The sequence below is a fragment of the Erpetoichthys calabaricus genome, chromosome 12, assembly GCF_900747795.2.
Source record: "Erpetoichthys calabaricus chromosome 12, fErpCal1.3, whole genome shotgun sequence".
Taxonomy (NCBI): Eukaryota; Metazoa; Chordata; class Cladistia; order Polypteriformes; family Polypteridae; genus Erpetoichthys; species Erpetoichthys calabaricus.
The window spans coordinates 71,164,157-71,179,815 of record NC_041405.2 but is presented as its reverse complement, the minus strand read 5'-3'; the positions used below and the strand labels follow the sequence as shown (position 1 = coordinate 71,179,815).

At 39.2% G+C, this 15,659-nt stretch overlaps 1 protein-coding gene and 1 pseudogene across 1 annotated transcript in view; both read left to right on the top strand.

The window, feature by feature from the left end:
- si:zfos-2326c3.2 (TRAF2 and NCK-interacting protein kinase) overlaps window positions 1-15,659 on the top strand; it is a 125,547-nt gene that overhangs the window by 25,607 nt on the left and 84,281 nt on the right.
- On the top strand, window positions 13,918-14,036 carry LOC127529989 (uncharacterized; annotated as a pseudogene).

Sequence of the window (15,659 nt, the reverse complement as noted above, 5' to 3'; positions counted from 1 at the left end):
TAACCATTCTCACAATTCTACGCATATGCCGCTCCTGTATTTTTCTTGGCCTGCCAGACCTGGGTTTAACAGCAACTGTGCCCGTGGCCTTCCATTTCCTGATTACATTCCTTACAGTTGAAACTGACAGTTTAAACCTCTGAGATAGCTTTATGTAGCCTTCCCCTAAACCATGATACTGAACAATCTTTGTTTTCAGATCTTTTGAGAGTTGCTTTGAGGATCTCATGCTGTCACTCTTCAGAGGATAGTCAAAGGGGAAGCACAACTTGCAATTGACCACCTTAAATACCTTTTCTCATGATTGGACACACCTGTGTATGAAGTTCAAGGCTTAACGAGTTAATCCAACCAATTTGGTGTTGCAAGTAATCAGTATTGAGCAGTTACATGCATTCAAATCAGCAAAATTACAAGGGCACCCAAAACTTTGCACAGGCAGTTTTTCACATTTGATTTAATTTCATACAACTAAACACTTAAAATCTTTGTTCAGAAAACACCCCAGTACTCAGATGTTCCTAGGAAATGAAAGACATGCCATTGTTATCATTTTTGTTGAAAGTAGAGTAAATTATTATGCAGGCTGAGAGGGGTTCCCAAACCTTTTCATATGACTGTACTTCTCTTATCTTTACATTTTTTTAAAGAAATGAGATGTACTAAAGATGGTAAAAGAACAAGCACTTTGGTGCTTTTTTTAGAGGAGATTTTGTGCATTGGTATTTTCTTGAGATAAATGAATATTCTTTGTAATTGCTACTTTTATATTGTTTATTTTTGTTTTGTAATGAGGCAAATTGGCAGACATTATTTTTGTTTCCTAGGACTGCACACTTCAAGTAGCTCATTCAAGTTTAAATTATTATTTCACAAGTATACTGTTCATGAAACTGAGAACTTTGAAAAGGTGGATATAAAATGGATGCATTATATTTCCTAGTTTGAAGTTAAGAATGTAAAGTTTTCAAAGATGCCCTCTTTTGTAAGATGTCATAATTTATCCTTCAGTGGTTTAGGGATAGCTGTTCATTATGCCCATTTGCATGAAAGTCTGCTAGCTCTTTTTTAAGAACCTTTGCACTAAAGCCAGAGATGAGCTACTTGGATGGAACACTTTCAGATTTACTGTCCATAAAGATTACAAGATCACTGACTTGGCCAGTTTATAGGCTTGCATCATCATCATCCTCCTCCTCTCTGACTTAAAAATATATGCATGAGTCATTTTGGGGCGAGCTAAGCCCAGACTGAGAGAGATCTTGGTTAAATACCGTTAACCACATTACTGTTTCAGCTCCACAGTTTTTCAAGTAATTGCCTAAAATGAAGGAATTTTTCTGAAGTACATTTAACCAGCACCCAAACTGTTTGCTGCGGATTATTTGCATTTAACTGGTAATTTTCATTTTTATTTATTTACTCTTTTTTTTTCCCCTCAGATCCTCCTTTTATATATATTAAGTGATAGTCCGGTACTACACAGCTGTAGCTGTAGTAAGTGCTATGTGTGTGTTTAAAAGGAGTAAAGTTAAAAAAGTGACAACTTTCACATGTTTGAGGATTTGTTTCCTTGTTCCACAAACATATGCATTTTGTCCCAAGCGCCATTTCTCTGTGGACTCCATGACTTTGTCCGAACAGAATGGCAAGACTTTTTTCTTGTTAGATGTTGAAAGCCTGTACTTGTTTGCATCAGCTGATGAATAGCCAAGACGCAGGAATCATGTGAAGGCACAATAACAAAGACCTTCTTCATTATTACTACTTTTTTTTCCATTTTACCACCAAACCCATTGATACATAAAACTGTAGTTTACACAACATGAACCAGAGAAACTTCTTGGGAGATTTATGAGAATTTTGACTTCACTGAAGTGGGAAGTATAAGAAAGGTGCACTTCAAAAAACAAAATCCCTTGATCAAAGTAGCTGTTCTATGAAACAGAGCATCTTCCTTCTCTGTGGAAGTCATGTGTGTATACTTGTATGCTTCATTAACATGACTTAATACAAAATCTGCTAACTCCAAACAAAGTCTTAGTTATATCTTGGTACAGTATGTGACATGTTATCACCATGCTGCTAACCAGACTCAAAAATGCACTTTTTTTAACATTTTATTGAATTTATTTAAAATCAAAAAACATTCCATACAAGCAAGTCAGGTTTTACAAAACTAGGTTTGAATCAAATCAACCTCATCCATGAGAAAGAGAGCTAGGCCAACAGAGTAAAATAGAATAAAAAAGGAAAGAGAGTCCGCTTCCTCAATTTAAATGCCTGTTCTAAAATGTTATTGATTAGATCCTGCCAGGTTTTGAAAAAGTTTTGCACAGATCCTCCTAAGTGAGAATTAGGTTTTTTCCAAATTTCAAATGATATATAATATCAGTTACCCACTGACTTAGAATAGGTAAGTTAGAATTATTCCAGCTGCGCAAGATAAGTCTATGTGCCAGTAGTGTAGTAAAGGCAATTACAGTTTGTTTGTCCTTCTCCACTTTAAGCCCATGTGGAAGTACACCAAACACAGCTGTTAGTGGATTAGGAGAGAGCGTGACTCCAAGGCTGTCTGATAGGCATTTAAAGATTTTGGTCTAAAATGATGTTAAGTTGGTGCAGGCCCAAGTCATGTGGCCCAGTGAGGCTGGAACTTGATTGCAACGTTTGAAGGTTGGATCTTGCCTTGGAAACATTTTGGACAATTTTTAATTTAATTTTGAGTTGAATAATTGTATACTTTGCACATATCGCTTGAGTGAATTCTGTGCATGGCTACCTTCCACTCCTTTTCTGAAATGTTGAGTGAGAAATCCTTTTCTCACTGTACTCTTTGATCTTTGAAAATGCACTTTAAATACTGCTGGGAAGCATTAGGATACTACCTCCATACAGCTAGCAAATCCTAAGAATTGTAAAAATAGTGGTTCAAATGATGTCATTTAAATATGTAATATTTGAAATTAGGAATTCATTGATACCATTTCTTGACTCCCATACCAATACCCAGTATTAATGAATGCTGCGTGATGATTTTGAGTATGTGAGAGTACTCAAATATTTCTTAGAAATATTGCCACATTTTCAATAAATATATTAGAAAAATACAATCTTATTTCCAGTATTAAACCATATTGAATGAAATGTGTTTTTTGTTTAAGAATGAATAAATATTTTATGATATTTTTCAAAATCAATAATAATTGAATATAATATTTCAGTAACAATAGATCCAAACTCTTTTAACAAGTTTGAATTTCTATTTTGAAAGATGCAGCTGAATTGTAATTCTGGGCAACTGAAAGAAATATCTAGCTCAAATGAAGCTTTCATGCTTAAGCAGCCAGGGATGGAAGCCGGACTGTGTTGCTTGTCCACCACTGGAGGACACTGTCTGATCTTGGAGTATTAGGCTCAAATACGTATACTGTATATGCATTTCAAGTCAAGTCTATTGTCTCATGTACATAGTTGAATGAAATTCTTAATTGCGTGTCTTCTCAAACTAATGACTGGTAATGTTAATCAGCAAAATTTGCCAAAGCATTTTTTCACAGTAAATCAGCTGTGTTCACAGTTTACCTTGTTGCTAAATTTTTCATTGGAAATTTTCTGTCCCACTGGCTTAGGCAAATGTTTTTTTCCCAGTGCCTCCTGATACTTTGTGAGGCCAGCATGACATCACAGAACTGTATTAGCCAATATTGAACAGGGATGTTACTAGCCAAACTTTCATGCATGCATTCTATAAGCATACTCCACTTCACACTTTACATTGCTTCTTGATCTGCCTTGTACATGCGTTCATAATTTACATCATATGCATGCATGATGTTACTGCCCGATAGGTACTTCAGACGGATTTAAAAAAACAAAAACTTTCCTTAACTATACACTTTATAGCAACTGCACATGAGGATACTCAACTTGCAGTATTGTTATTTAAGGGGTAAATTAGCTGACCATAATTAGACTATTATGAAAATAGTTTCTCCTTCCCTGTTGACCTTAATGCATTTTTTAGAGTTTGCCAAAATTGCCAAACCTTTACATGAAACTCAAGGCAAAGCGTATTCACCAAGGTTTGCTTATCACAATTACAGTAATACAATATTAACAAAAAGACACATAAACATTTTTACTTTTTGTGCCTTTTGTATTTATCAATATTTTTGCCTTTTTCTCATGATGCATCTGTAGCACTTATGCATTCATACACTGCTACTTGATATATGATATGAGTGTATGTGTAAACACAGCCCTACACAAAAACTAAAAGCAGTGTAACTTAATCCAAGATCAAATGTTCTGATAGTTTATTCTAATTGATCAGCTTTCCCTACTATCAAAAATTCTTAGATTTATCCTGACAAAAAGTATTTATTTGTTGTAAAGCAGTGACAATTACATTTGCATCAGTAGTGTCAAACATGCACAGACTTTAAGAGCAGGTTGTTTGACTCTTATATATAAATTGAGATACTATGAGTTTTTATGTGCTTTATAAACAAAAATATCTGAAAGTACTGAAGGAGTCATTGTGATGGTCATTAGTTATTCTTTTTTATAATTTTTTATTACTAATGACGTACCAAGCTAACCACTCAAAATTTCCAAAAGGCTTAAACTTGAAGTAAAGAGTTTTCTGATGTTTATATTGTTAGTGTTAACTTATGTAAAACAGGCACCTCCACTTGTAATTTGCCCATCAGATAAATTATGCAGTGTTGATTGCTTTGTTTTTTATTTGAAAATTGTCCAAGAAGCATACGCAACTTTGTTTGCATTTAAGGCTTATTTTGCAACCAGCAGAGAATTAAAGGTGGTGTAAGTAAATTTTATATAAGGGTTTGAACTATCCAGGGGTGACATGCAAAATTCCTAGATGCAGAAAATCAGTGCATACACACACACATACTGTATATATATATATATATATATATATTCTAATTTTAAATTTGTATGTAAACCTGCATGAATGCAAAGACATAAGGAAATCCGACTGGTATGCAGTGCCATGTGTTTAATGGGATTTGTTTTTCACAACTGCTGACCTCTTTTCTCTGTCTTAAGTTTTTCCACTATTACATACTTTTCCACGTTGTTTGTGAAGAAGATTCCAGTGACTTCCTGATTACTTCCATGCATCTTACAGTTTTACAACTTTTCGTTTTTTATGTAGTGACTGTATATACAGTACCTTCTGTTACTGCCCTTTTAATCTAGTACTTGTTAAAACACCAAAAGATGGAGTTGATACCAAATACAAGTACCTAGGAATGAGGAATTAAACTAATATTAGTACCAATGAACAGTATCTGCACATGCCTATTTTGAATCATAACAGGTGTAGCAGTAGGGGCTTTTGTCCACCTCTTGAACCCTCAGGTGCCACTCCAAACACCAGGTAAAAGTCCAAGATGACTTTATTTTGAAATAATACTGTGCACAAAGCACCCTCCACTCCACACTACTCATATAAATCAATACACTCACAATAATACTCACTCCTGCTCGCCCAGACACTTCACCACCCTACCTCCCAGCTCAGCTCAGTGTCTGGGCTTTCCCAGAGTCCTTTTATACACCCTGACCCGGAGGTGTTCCTGCCCAACAGTCCACAGTTCCTTATTCCTTCCGGGTCAGGGTAAACAGTCCTTATCTTCAACCTGGAAGCATGTCATCTCTCCTGCTCACATGACCAGGACGTACTTCCAGGTTATAGGGCACACATAAGTCCACGGGCTTCCCGACAGCGACTCCCAGTGGTCCCCAAGGTATCCAGCAGGGCTGTGTATACAAACTACATAGTCCATGAGGCCCTGCTGGAACTCGGGGCACGTCCATGCTGTTGGGAGAGCTCCTCCTGGCGGCCTAGGGGTGAGGGCCGGAATAGGAAGCCGGCAATCCACCACAATTCCCCCCCCTTAGCGACGACCACTGGAGGACACGTCAGTCGGACCTTGGCTGTGTTATCTAGGCCCCCCAGAGAACCTTGGGGGAACGGTGTATCTTCTGTCCCACCGCTCTCCTGTCCTCCGGGGACAACTTCGCCACACGTGGCCTGGCCAACGGCAGTTGTAGCACCGACGATGCCCTCCTGGTTGTCTTCCTCGACGAGACCAGAAACATCTTCCGTCAGCTCCGTCTCCGCCTCTTTCTCCGCTAAGGAGGGTTTTACGGCCGCCCTGCTGCTCTCAACCCGTATCTCCACCTTGTCAGGAGACCTGCGTTTTACTTTGTGGATCTCCTGCTTACTCTGGGGCTTGTGCACAGCTGGGGACTCTCTACTGGAAAAAGAGAGCCCCTTTGCTGTCTGCACGCCCTTTGACTTGTGCTTCTTCTTAGGAGGCGGCGTCATTAGCACCGCATCGCTCCAGGTAACAGCACTGTTTAGCTGTACCGGTGAGATCGGCACTTCCCCCGCCCCTCCGGTTACCAGCGACACCTCACTCAACACACAGGCCGGGGTCTGGAGGTTCGACTCGCTCCGGGAGGCTGCGTCATACGCATGCCCCAGCTCATTCGTTCCTCCCCCGACCTTTCGGTTACCATGCCACGCTCCACTGTCAGGCACACAGCGCTTTGGCACCTGCTACTTATTAATCGCGGTGCCGGATCGCACTGTGTCCCTTTATTCTGTTCGGTACGGCTTAGGCTTACCTGTACCGCTGCATCACGTGAGACCGGGGCTTCTCGGCCTAATCGCCGCAGGTACTCATGAAGTCTTTTCAGTGGCGCTTCGACTGTAGCTCCCAGCTCCTCCACTCGTTTCTTCAAGTCCTCAATCCTCTGAAAGAAACCCAGTACGGGCTCGAGCACCTCCTCCAGATCCCGCACAGCCATATAGTTATTTAGTTCGGCCGGAGGCAAGGTTGCTTCCTTATTTTCCTTACCTACCGGCCGGGAGCCAATGAGCACGTCCCCTCTGGGCACGTGTTCGGCTGGGTCGCGCAAAGGCTCCTGTGACTTGGAGTCCAAAGAGGATCGGGTGGCCTCCCGCGACCGACTGCGATCTGCCTTTTCTAATTTGTCGGCAGACCGTTCAGTCACATCCCGCTCCTCTTTTTCTTTATTTAATTCTGGCGCTGCTTCGCTCGCCTCCCCCTTCCTTTTCAGGGAGCTCCGAACCGACGGGGAAATAATGACCTCACCTACGGAGCCATATGGACCTTCTCCGTCCCGGCATCCATCGCGCGAGGTCACACGGTCATTTTCCTCGAATGGGCTTCTTGCTTGCCGACTCCTAGCCTGTCTTGCCTTCTGGGTATCGCGGCCATCTTGCCGAGGTATGAGGCAGGCATCCGATTCACCGCTTGCTTTCTGGAAGCAGGCCTCTGCAAAATAGGAATAAACAGTTCCCTGCACTTCGGGTGTTTTCCCGGCACATACCTCCAGAGTTGGCAGCGGTGTTCCCAATCCATTTAGGGATTCCGGCATGTCCAATGGCTGACATAATTCCTGCTGTTGCGCCAGCCGAGCTCGTTCAGCCTTTATCAGTGCCCGGTCCTCCTCACTCCCAGTCAGGTAAGTCCAGGTCATCTCAGCTTCGGTTAGGTTTCGTACCCAGTTATTATTGCCCTTCTTTTTCCGGGATTTCTTCCCCATCATGGTCCGCAGTAACATATGGCTTACTAATGCAGCGGTTTCTGTAGAGGGTGTTGTTTGCATCTCCGTGCGATGAAGCGTGACCTTCTCAGGGTTGTCTGCCCACACAAAATTTGTTGAAAACAGACAGCCAGAGAATCCTGCCGACTACGCCAGTGTAGCAGTAGAGGCTTTTGTCCACCTCTTGAACCCTCAGGTACCACTCCAAACACCAGGTAAAAGTCCAAGATGACTTTATTTTGAAATAATACTGTGCACAAAGCACCCTCCACTCCACACTACTCATATAAATCAATACACTCACTATAATACTCTCTCCTCCTCGCCCAGACACTTCACCACCCTACCTCCCAGCTCAGCTCAGTGTCTGGGCTTTCCCAGAGTCCTTTTATACACCCTGACCCGGAGGTGTTCCTGCCCAACAGTCCACGGTTCCTTATTCCTTCCGGGTCAGGGTAAACAGTTCTTATCTTCAACCTAGAAGCATGTCATCTCTCCTGCTCACGTGACCAGGACGTACTTCCAGGTTATAGGGCACACATAAGTCCACGGGCTTCCCGACAGCGATTCCCAGTGGTCCCCAAGGTGTCCAGCAGGGCTGTGTATACAAACTACATAGTCCATGAGGCCCTGCTGGAACTCGGGGCACATACATGCTGTTGGGAGAGCTCCTCCTGGCGGCCTGGGGGTGAGGGCCGGAATAGGAAGCCGGCAATCCACCACACAGGCTATAAACATGAAGCCAATCATTCTATTATATTACTAGTCATTTAGCCCATTACAATAACGGGCGCTAGAACAGTAGTGCATAAACATTAGTAGGAACAGTCTATATTAAATGGCAAGGGACTTTGACCTCATTCTTTTTGTTGGTCGTATTTTTCTTTCTTTCAGCCCTCCTTTTGTTGATGTTTACTTGCTGAGCTGACCATTCTTCGTGGGCTGCCACCGTGTATTGTGTGTCTTTAATTTTCTGTGACAGTAATACTGTCTTGTACGGCTCTATTCAATAAGGGCGCGCACAAAAAGGCAAGCTTTAAAAGGGCGACCTCAATTGAGCGCGGCGAATAAAGGCGTTCGTAGATAATTATGGTCAAATGGCTCTGGAATATGTGAAGAGCAACAAAGGTGCAGATCTTTATTTCCGCGCGCCTTTATTCGCTGTGCCCAATTGAGGTCGCCCTTTTGAGGCTCGCCTTTTTGTGCGCGCCCTTATTGAACGATGCCTGTGCGCGCCCTTATTGAAGGATACCGTCTTGTACGTCCGCTGGCTTGTACGTCCGTAATATACCTTTAATTTTCTCTGGCGGTAATACAGGCGTACGCGTCGGTAATATGCCTTTAATCTCCTCTGACAGTAATACTGGCTTGTATGTGGCTGTAATATGCGTCACTGTATTGTGTACCTTTAATTTCCTCTCGCAGTAATACTGGTTTGTATTTCCGTAAAACGCCTCTAACTTTCTCTGACAGTAATGTCGCGCATCGCATCGTGCGCCGCGCATGCGCACTTCATCAGAAGACACCCACACACGGACACCTGGACGCACACAGGGATTTTATATATATAGATGCTTTCGTAAGTGCTGTTATAGAATATTAAGATTGTTTTTATTTTCCCAGTTCCAACAGTCAATAAAAATTTTTACATTTTTTACAGAACGTTTGTATTCTACTGTATATAAACATTGTATTGTACAATGAAAGTTACTTTATTAATAACAGTGATATATTTTCATCTTATCCTTATTCATTTACTTTCTTCTCAACTAATATAGGGTTATGAAGTTAGGGTTGCTACCAAAAGTCTTCATGCTCTCAAATCATATTGCAAACGAATTGATCCTGTTTGTCAGCCCTCAAGATGCATTTTAAATGCACAAGCAGTCTGCATGTTTATAACACTTATTGCAAATTTGTATCCGAATTTAGATAGTGTTCTTGATATTTATGACAAAAAATAGTGTTTTTAAGTAAGAATTTGCTAATTAACAAGAGCAGGGCTAGGGCTACAGTCACAGTATTCCTTTGTGAACTAGTGGAGCATTGCCTGTCTCCTGCTCCAATTAATAAATGGCTAAACAGTACAATACTGCAAGAAACCAAGGCATTTACAGTAATCCATCCTTTTTATATCAGTATTAATTTTTATATTTTATGTTGGATCCTACATTTCATATTTAAAACTCATGATAAATCAGTATATAGTATAGGCCTACACCTTTGCAGCATGTCTAGTGCATGTACAAATCAGGTATACTGTACATGTTTTAAGTATATGCTAGGTGTGTGCACTAATTACATTATGTGTTGTGCACACACTGGCTTTTGACAGTGATCTAACTCTACTTAATTCACTGGTTTATTTTAATTATTTTCATAGTATTCCAGAAAAGATAAATGTAGGAACTATAACAGCATTTATTGTATTTTTTAATCCATGTTAATACTAATGGATAGAATTTGTTTTCAGTGCTAGCTTTTTACTTCATGGTCACCATTAGTTGGAAACTAACGTGGCAACAATGAATGAAAAGCAGAAACCAGCCCATGACTGTACAGCTGCCAGTCGCAGGCTTATTTATGAACACTATTCACAAGTGGTTAATTTATAGTAGCCTACACATGTAAACTGTAGTTTCAAGAGTACTTTTCACAAAAGAACTGTAGGTTGGTGAACCCGTTAGTTACCATTATTATGAGAAGGTTATCAGATACTGATTCCACTGCTTCTCTTTTCTCTGCAATATATTTAATAGCCTTCTCTGTGGCCTTTAGGCCTACCTTTAATGGTCCAACCCCAGAATACTGTATAATGTAGTGCTGACTAATTTATATAGTAGGATGAATCTCCTTGGATTAAAGGTGCTTTAACAAAATATGAAATATGAATTAAACCCCTGACATGTTACTAAGGTTGGAAATATTCAGAGCATACCCAGCAGCAGGCCGCACTTCCTTGGAATGCAGGAAATTCAAGGGAAGAAAGAGAAAAGGCCATTTCCTTCAGCCATGCTTGTATTTTCAAAACATAATTAGACCTTTTCCTGTTATTATTTTATGCAGTCTAGAATATTACCTAGACATAGATTTCATTGAGGGTTTGCAAGGGTGTTTGGGATGATTTAATACATCTCTCAACACTATGCACACTTTGCCTTTCTTAGGATCACTCATTCATCTTGAGAATAGGTCTGGCAATTTCACCAACACCTCATGCACTTCAGTTTTGTTTTATTTTTTTGCATACAATAACTGTCAATTCACTTACATTTCCTAAAACACAGGTACTGTAGCTAGTAACCCTCACCTCTCCCAATTCCCCACTTCAGCAGAAAGAAATATACTGGTATAAATTGATTGAGAAAAAGTGATAATTTTCTGTCATTTACAGAAGATGGATTAACCCATGTAAGATGTCTGAATTGAAACATAAATTGTATTTTTAGTATATTAATACACATCAGTCCGTCCACCTTGGCAGCATTCTTGGAAACTGACTTCTATAAATTCTATTAATGTATCAATTACTGCTATTTGGATGTTTTCAGTCATGGGCATTCATGTATTATTTCTTGGCTGACACCTTTACCCAAGAAGACTTGCATCATTTGAGAGATACAGTTGTTTACATTTCTTTTGTTTTTACATTTGACAAATACAGTTGTTCGCATTTCTTTTGTTTTTCCCAAATGTTACACAGGTAGAAGAAGTGACTTGAATGTGGTCACACAATGACAGTAGCAGAACTTGCAATGACAGGTTTTGAAGTCCAAAGCCTTAACTGCTATGCCACACTTTAGTAGGTCTCATGAATTTTATAACAAACCACGTATCCTAATGCAAGCTGTGTTTTAAATGAGTGATTTATTTTTACTGTCCTTTGCCCTCTGCTGTGAAAGGGGTTATCCTCTTTTCTAAGAGCCTGCTATACTCAAATTGCTTGTTTAATAGTTAAATATGAGAAAGTGACAAGCTTGTGTAATGTAGGTCAGTTTCAGAAAAAATGCCTGTTGAGCCCAGTTCCTGACACCTAGTTCAAAGGACTGGGCCAGTGCACAACTCTTAGTGTCTCCCCAGGTTTTAAACTGAGAGTAGAACTTACTGTGTTTTTTAAAGCTTACAATTAAAATGTGAACTTTACCATTATCATGCAGAGGAAAATCAACTGGCTTACTTATGCAGCCGGTGGTTAGCAGTGGAAGGAAGTGCTAACCTTTAAACTTTATTCAGGGATGGAGATGTTAGTTAGCAAAAGGAGCATAATTGCCAGAGATGTTTCTGTGATGTAGGGATTTCCTTCTGCTAGGGGGATAGAGGTCACTTTGCCAGTCAGTACATACAGTAATTACTGGCTAGAACCAAAAAAAAGGTATATTGTAGAAAAACATTACAGTCTCACACATGCAAGTGGCTTGACAGGCTTAGTGTTGTTAAGTGCAGCATTGTGTGAAAATACACAAACATTGTCAATAAACTGTGATCACATTTGTAGGACTGGAAATAAAACAGTATGCATGTTTTCTTAAGTTAAAGTGAACAAAAAATGACAAAGTACATTTTGAGCTATTGAACTGTGAGAAACAGATAAATAAAATTGAAGTGACAGTTACTACATTTTCAGTTATCATCTCGATTTCTGGAGAATTTTGATAGCTGCAGAGGTTTATTGTATACCTTGTACAGCATGTGACCTTAAGTTTATATGTGTTGTAGTCTGGGGGTGAAGTATATTTTGAACAATATGGTAGAATAAACAAGTGACTGTTGCCACATATGCAGTTAGCTGGGCTTCTGTAGTGGAGCATTTTGACAGCTGCTGTAGTTTATTGCATAGATTGTACAGCATGTGACCTCAAGTTTAGCTGTGCTGTGACAGAGGAAGGAAATAATGGAATCATGTCACCTCTATTTGCATGCAAAAAAAAAAAAAGTTATTATTACAGGAACATTTTGTGAAAGGCTCCGTGTGCCACATATGCTCTGTTTCCTGCTGTTCATTCAGAACAAAGCTGACTTTAACTTGATTTTTCTACCATGCTCATCCAAGTGTGTTTATTTTACACAATGGCTTTTACCAGGAGCTTCATCTTAAGTTTACAGTCATCAATGAAATCCCTGTGTAGCACATGGATTTTTTTACTGCTAACATATCAAGATATTTTTTTAGTTTGCCAACAGCAACAGCTTAATTTGATCAAAATGAGCCACCACTTTACTGTTGCTGTCTGATGGAGTCAAAGAGATGTCTTTAGATGTTACAGTGCTAAATTGGGACATGTCTGTGATGTTCTTTTTTAATACTATAAAATGAGTACAACATAATAAACTTTAACAAATTAGCTATTATATGTATCATACATTTTTCAGCACTTGAACACTATAATATTACGCTTATAGCAAGGCTTAATAAAAGACAACATGAAGTATTATATTTTTTATTTATTATAATAATTTGTATGCGCATCTTAAGCAAATTTATCATGTGCATATAATAGTGATCTGAGCATTATATTCATATTTTGTTAATCTCCACCAAAAAAAGAAATCCTAAAATGGATCATACACAAAATAAGACAAAAGTGAGGATTTGGCTAGATGATAAATATCCTGTAATTACTCCGAGATTGCTGTGTCTGTTTTTTAACCCACCCTTCATCCCCATTCCTTTCACATTCCTTCTCTACTAGGCAACGCTTGGGCATTAAAGGTCTGGGCCTTCATGAAGCTCATATGTATGAATTGATACCGTCAGATGAGGCATACAAGGTTGGAAGCAAAAATTATTTCAGTTTGTTCAGATTTTTGATTTTGCATCCAGTGATCAGATTCTGTCTCTTTTTTTACCAGTTCTTATAGACATTTTGTGCCAATTTGATCTTTACATCACTATTTCACGTACAATCCTGTTGTTTTGGAGGGCAATGTTCCAGTCTTTAAAGTAATCTTGCTTCTTATATAATGGCCTTGTAGTGCTGACAGTAACAATGTGAACTTGTAGAAAAATCCCAAAGACTTTCACAGGCGATTACAGGACCTTTCATTTTACAGTTGCCTCACCAAACTGAAAGACTGTGTTCTTAACTAGAATAGCTAAAAAAGTTTATACACCTCTTAGTAATCACTTTAGTAGTCCCGGGTTTCCAGGAAACGAGAAGACTCTTTTAGCAGATGCTGAGATGAAAATCACCAGTAACAGCATTGCAGGTTTATATATGGCGGGGTGAAAAGATAATCCATCAGAAAAGCAATGGTCCTTAAATGGCCATCCTTCCACATAACATGAAATTTTACAAATGAGTGTAAACAAACGGCCACACCAGTGTGAAAGCGCCCGATCTTGTCTGATCTCGGAAGCTAAACACGCTCGTTCTCGGCCAGTACTTGGATGGGAGACTGCCTGGGAACCCGGAGTGCTATAAGCTATAGTTTCCTCCCACAGTCCAAAGACATGCAGGTTAGGTGCATTGGTGATTTTATATTGTCCCTAGTGTGTGCTTGGTGTGTGGGAGTGTGTGCGCCCTGTTTCCTGCTTTGCGCCATGCGTTTGCTGGGATTGGCTCCAGCAGACCCCCGTGACCCTGTAGTTAGCATATAGCGGGTTGGATAATGGATGGATGGATGGATGTAAACAATATAATCCTTAAAGCTTATTTTGTTATCTAACAGGGAAATTATCTCATTGTCATAACTTGCTGAGCTGTTTGTTGTGGGAAGTGCTGATGGGATTCTGCATCAGGTACCGAAATCACAAACTTATCCATGAAGTAGATGTTTTTGTTTCATATCTTGAAAGCATTTTTCTTCAATTTCTCCATGTGTCCAAATAGTATGGGTTTTCCTATGTAGTTAGAAAAAAATTGTTGTTTTACATTTTGTTATGTTGAATTTATTAATACTTTTGCAATTTTGAATATATATTCCCATGTGGTATTTCAAATTTTGAATTTAGCTTTCCACGTGACATTTTTCATTCAGCATGGACAAATTTGTTAATGCAGGCCATAATCTCCAGTTAAGGTGTGTGTCAGGCTGTTTTTCACTGCATAGCTTCTCAAGCTGCTGTGTTTTGAAAACAAAAAGATACTTAATAACGCAGATATTTGATAAAGTGCTCAGCCCCCAAACCTTTCAACATATCAATGATTGTCACAACCTGGTGTTTTCATTTATTTGACTGAGACTTTTTATTTGTTCATCAGGCACATTTTCTCACAGAGCCGCCAGAAAAGAAAGAAAGAAAATTGTAAGCCATTAAAAAATTAAATTTCAAAAATGGAAATCTCAACAATTAGAACATAAGGAATATCACAAGTGAGAAGAGACCAGTTAATCCGTCAGCTAAGCTGTCCCAATATCTCATCCAATGCTGGAGGAAGTGGGCTCAAAAGATCAGTCAATAACTTTATTAACATTAGCAACAGAAGTACAATTTCTGAAGTATGACAGAAATAGTTAAATATGGAATACAAACTGTCATTATTGGTGTGATTGTTTCTTACTTATATCTTTTATTCAGCAGAGGACATTGCCATCTTTTTACACAGCACTTTTGGGACACTGGTTTTAAAATTTCTTACATATAAATTAATTGAATTTACTTCTGGATCTTGGAGCAGATAGTTGAGAAACTTCCATATTTCCATTAAAGGAATTCTATACTCAAAACATTATTTTTATATATGTATCGCTTACTATATGCAGTTTGTAGTGATGGGCGAGAAAATTTTAATCTTGTGGTGAAAGGCCATAATAGATAGATAGATAGATAGATAGATAGATAGATAGATAGATAGATAGATAGATAGATAGATAGATAGATAGATAGATAGATAGATACTTTATTAATCCCAAGGGGAAATTCACATACTCCAGCAGCAGCATACTGATACAAAAAAAACCAATATTAAATTAAAGAGTAATAAAAATGTAGGTAAAAACAGACAATAACTTTGAATAATGTTAACGTTTACCATCCCCAACCCCCCCTTACCCCCCCCCCCCCCCCGGGTGGAATTGAAGAGTTGCATAGTTTGAGGGAGGAACAA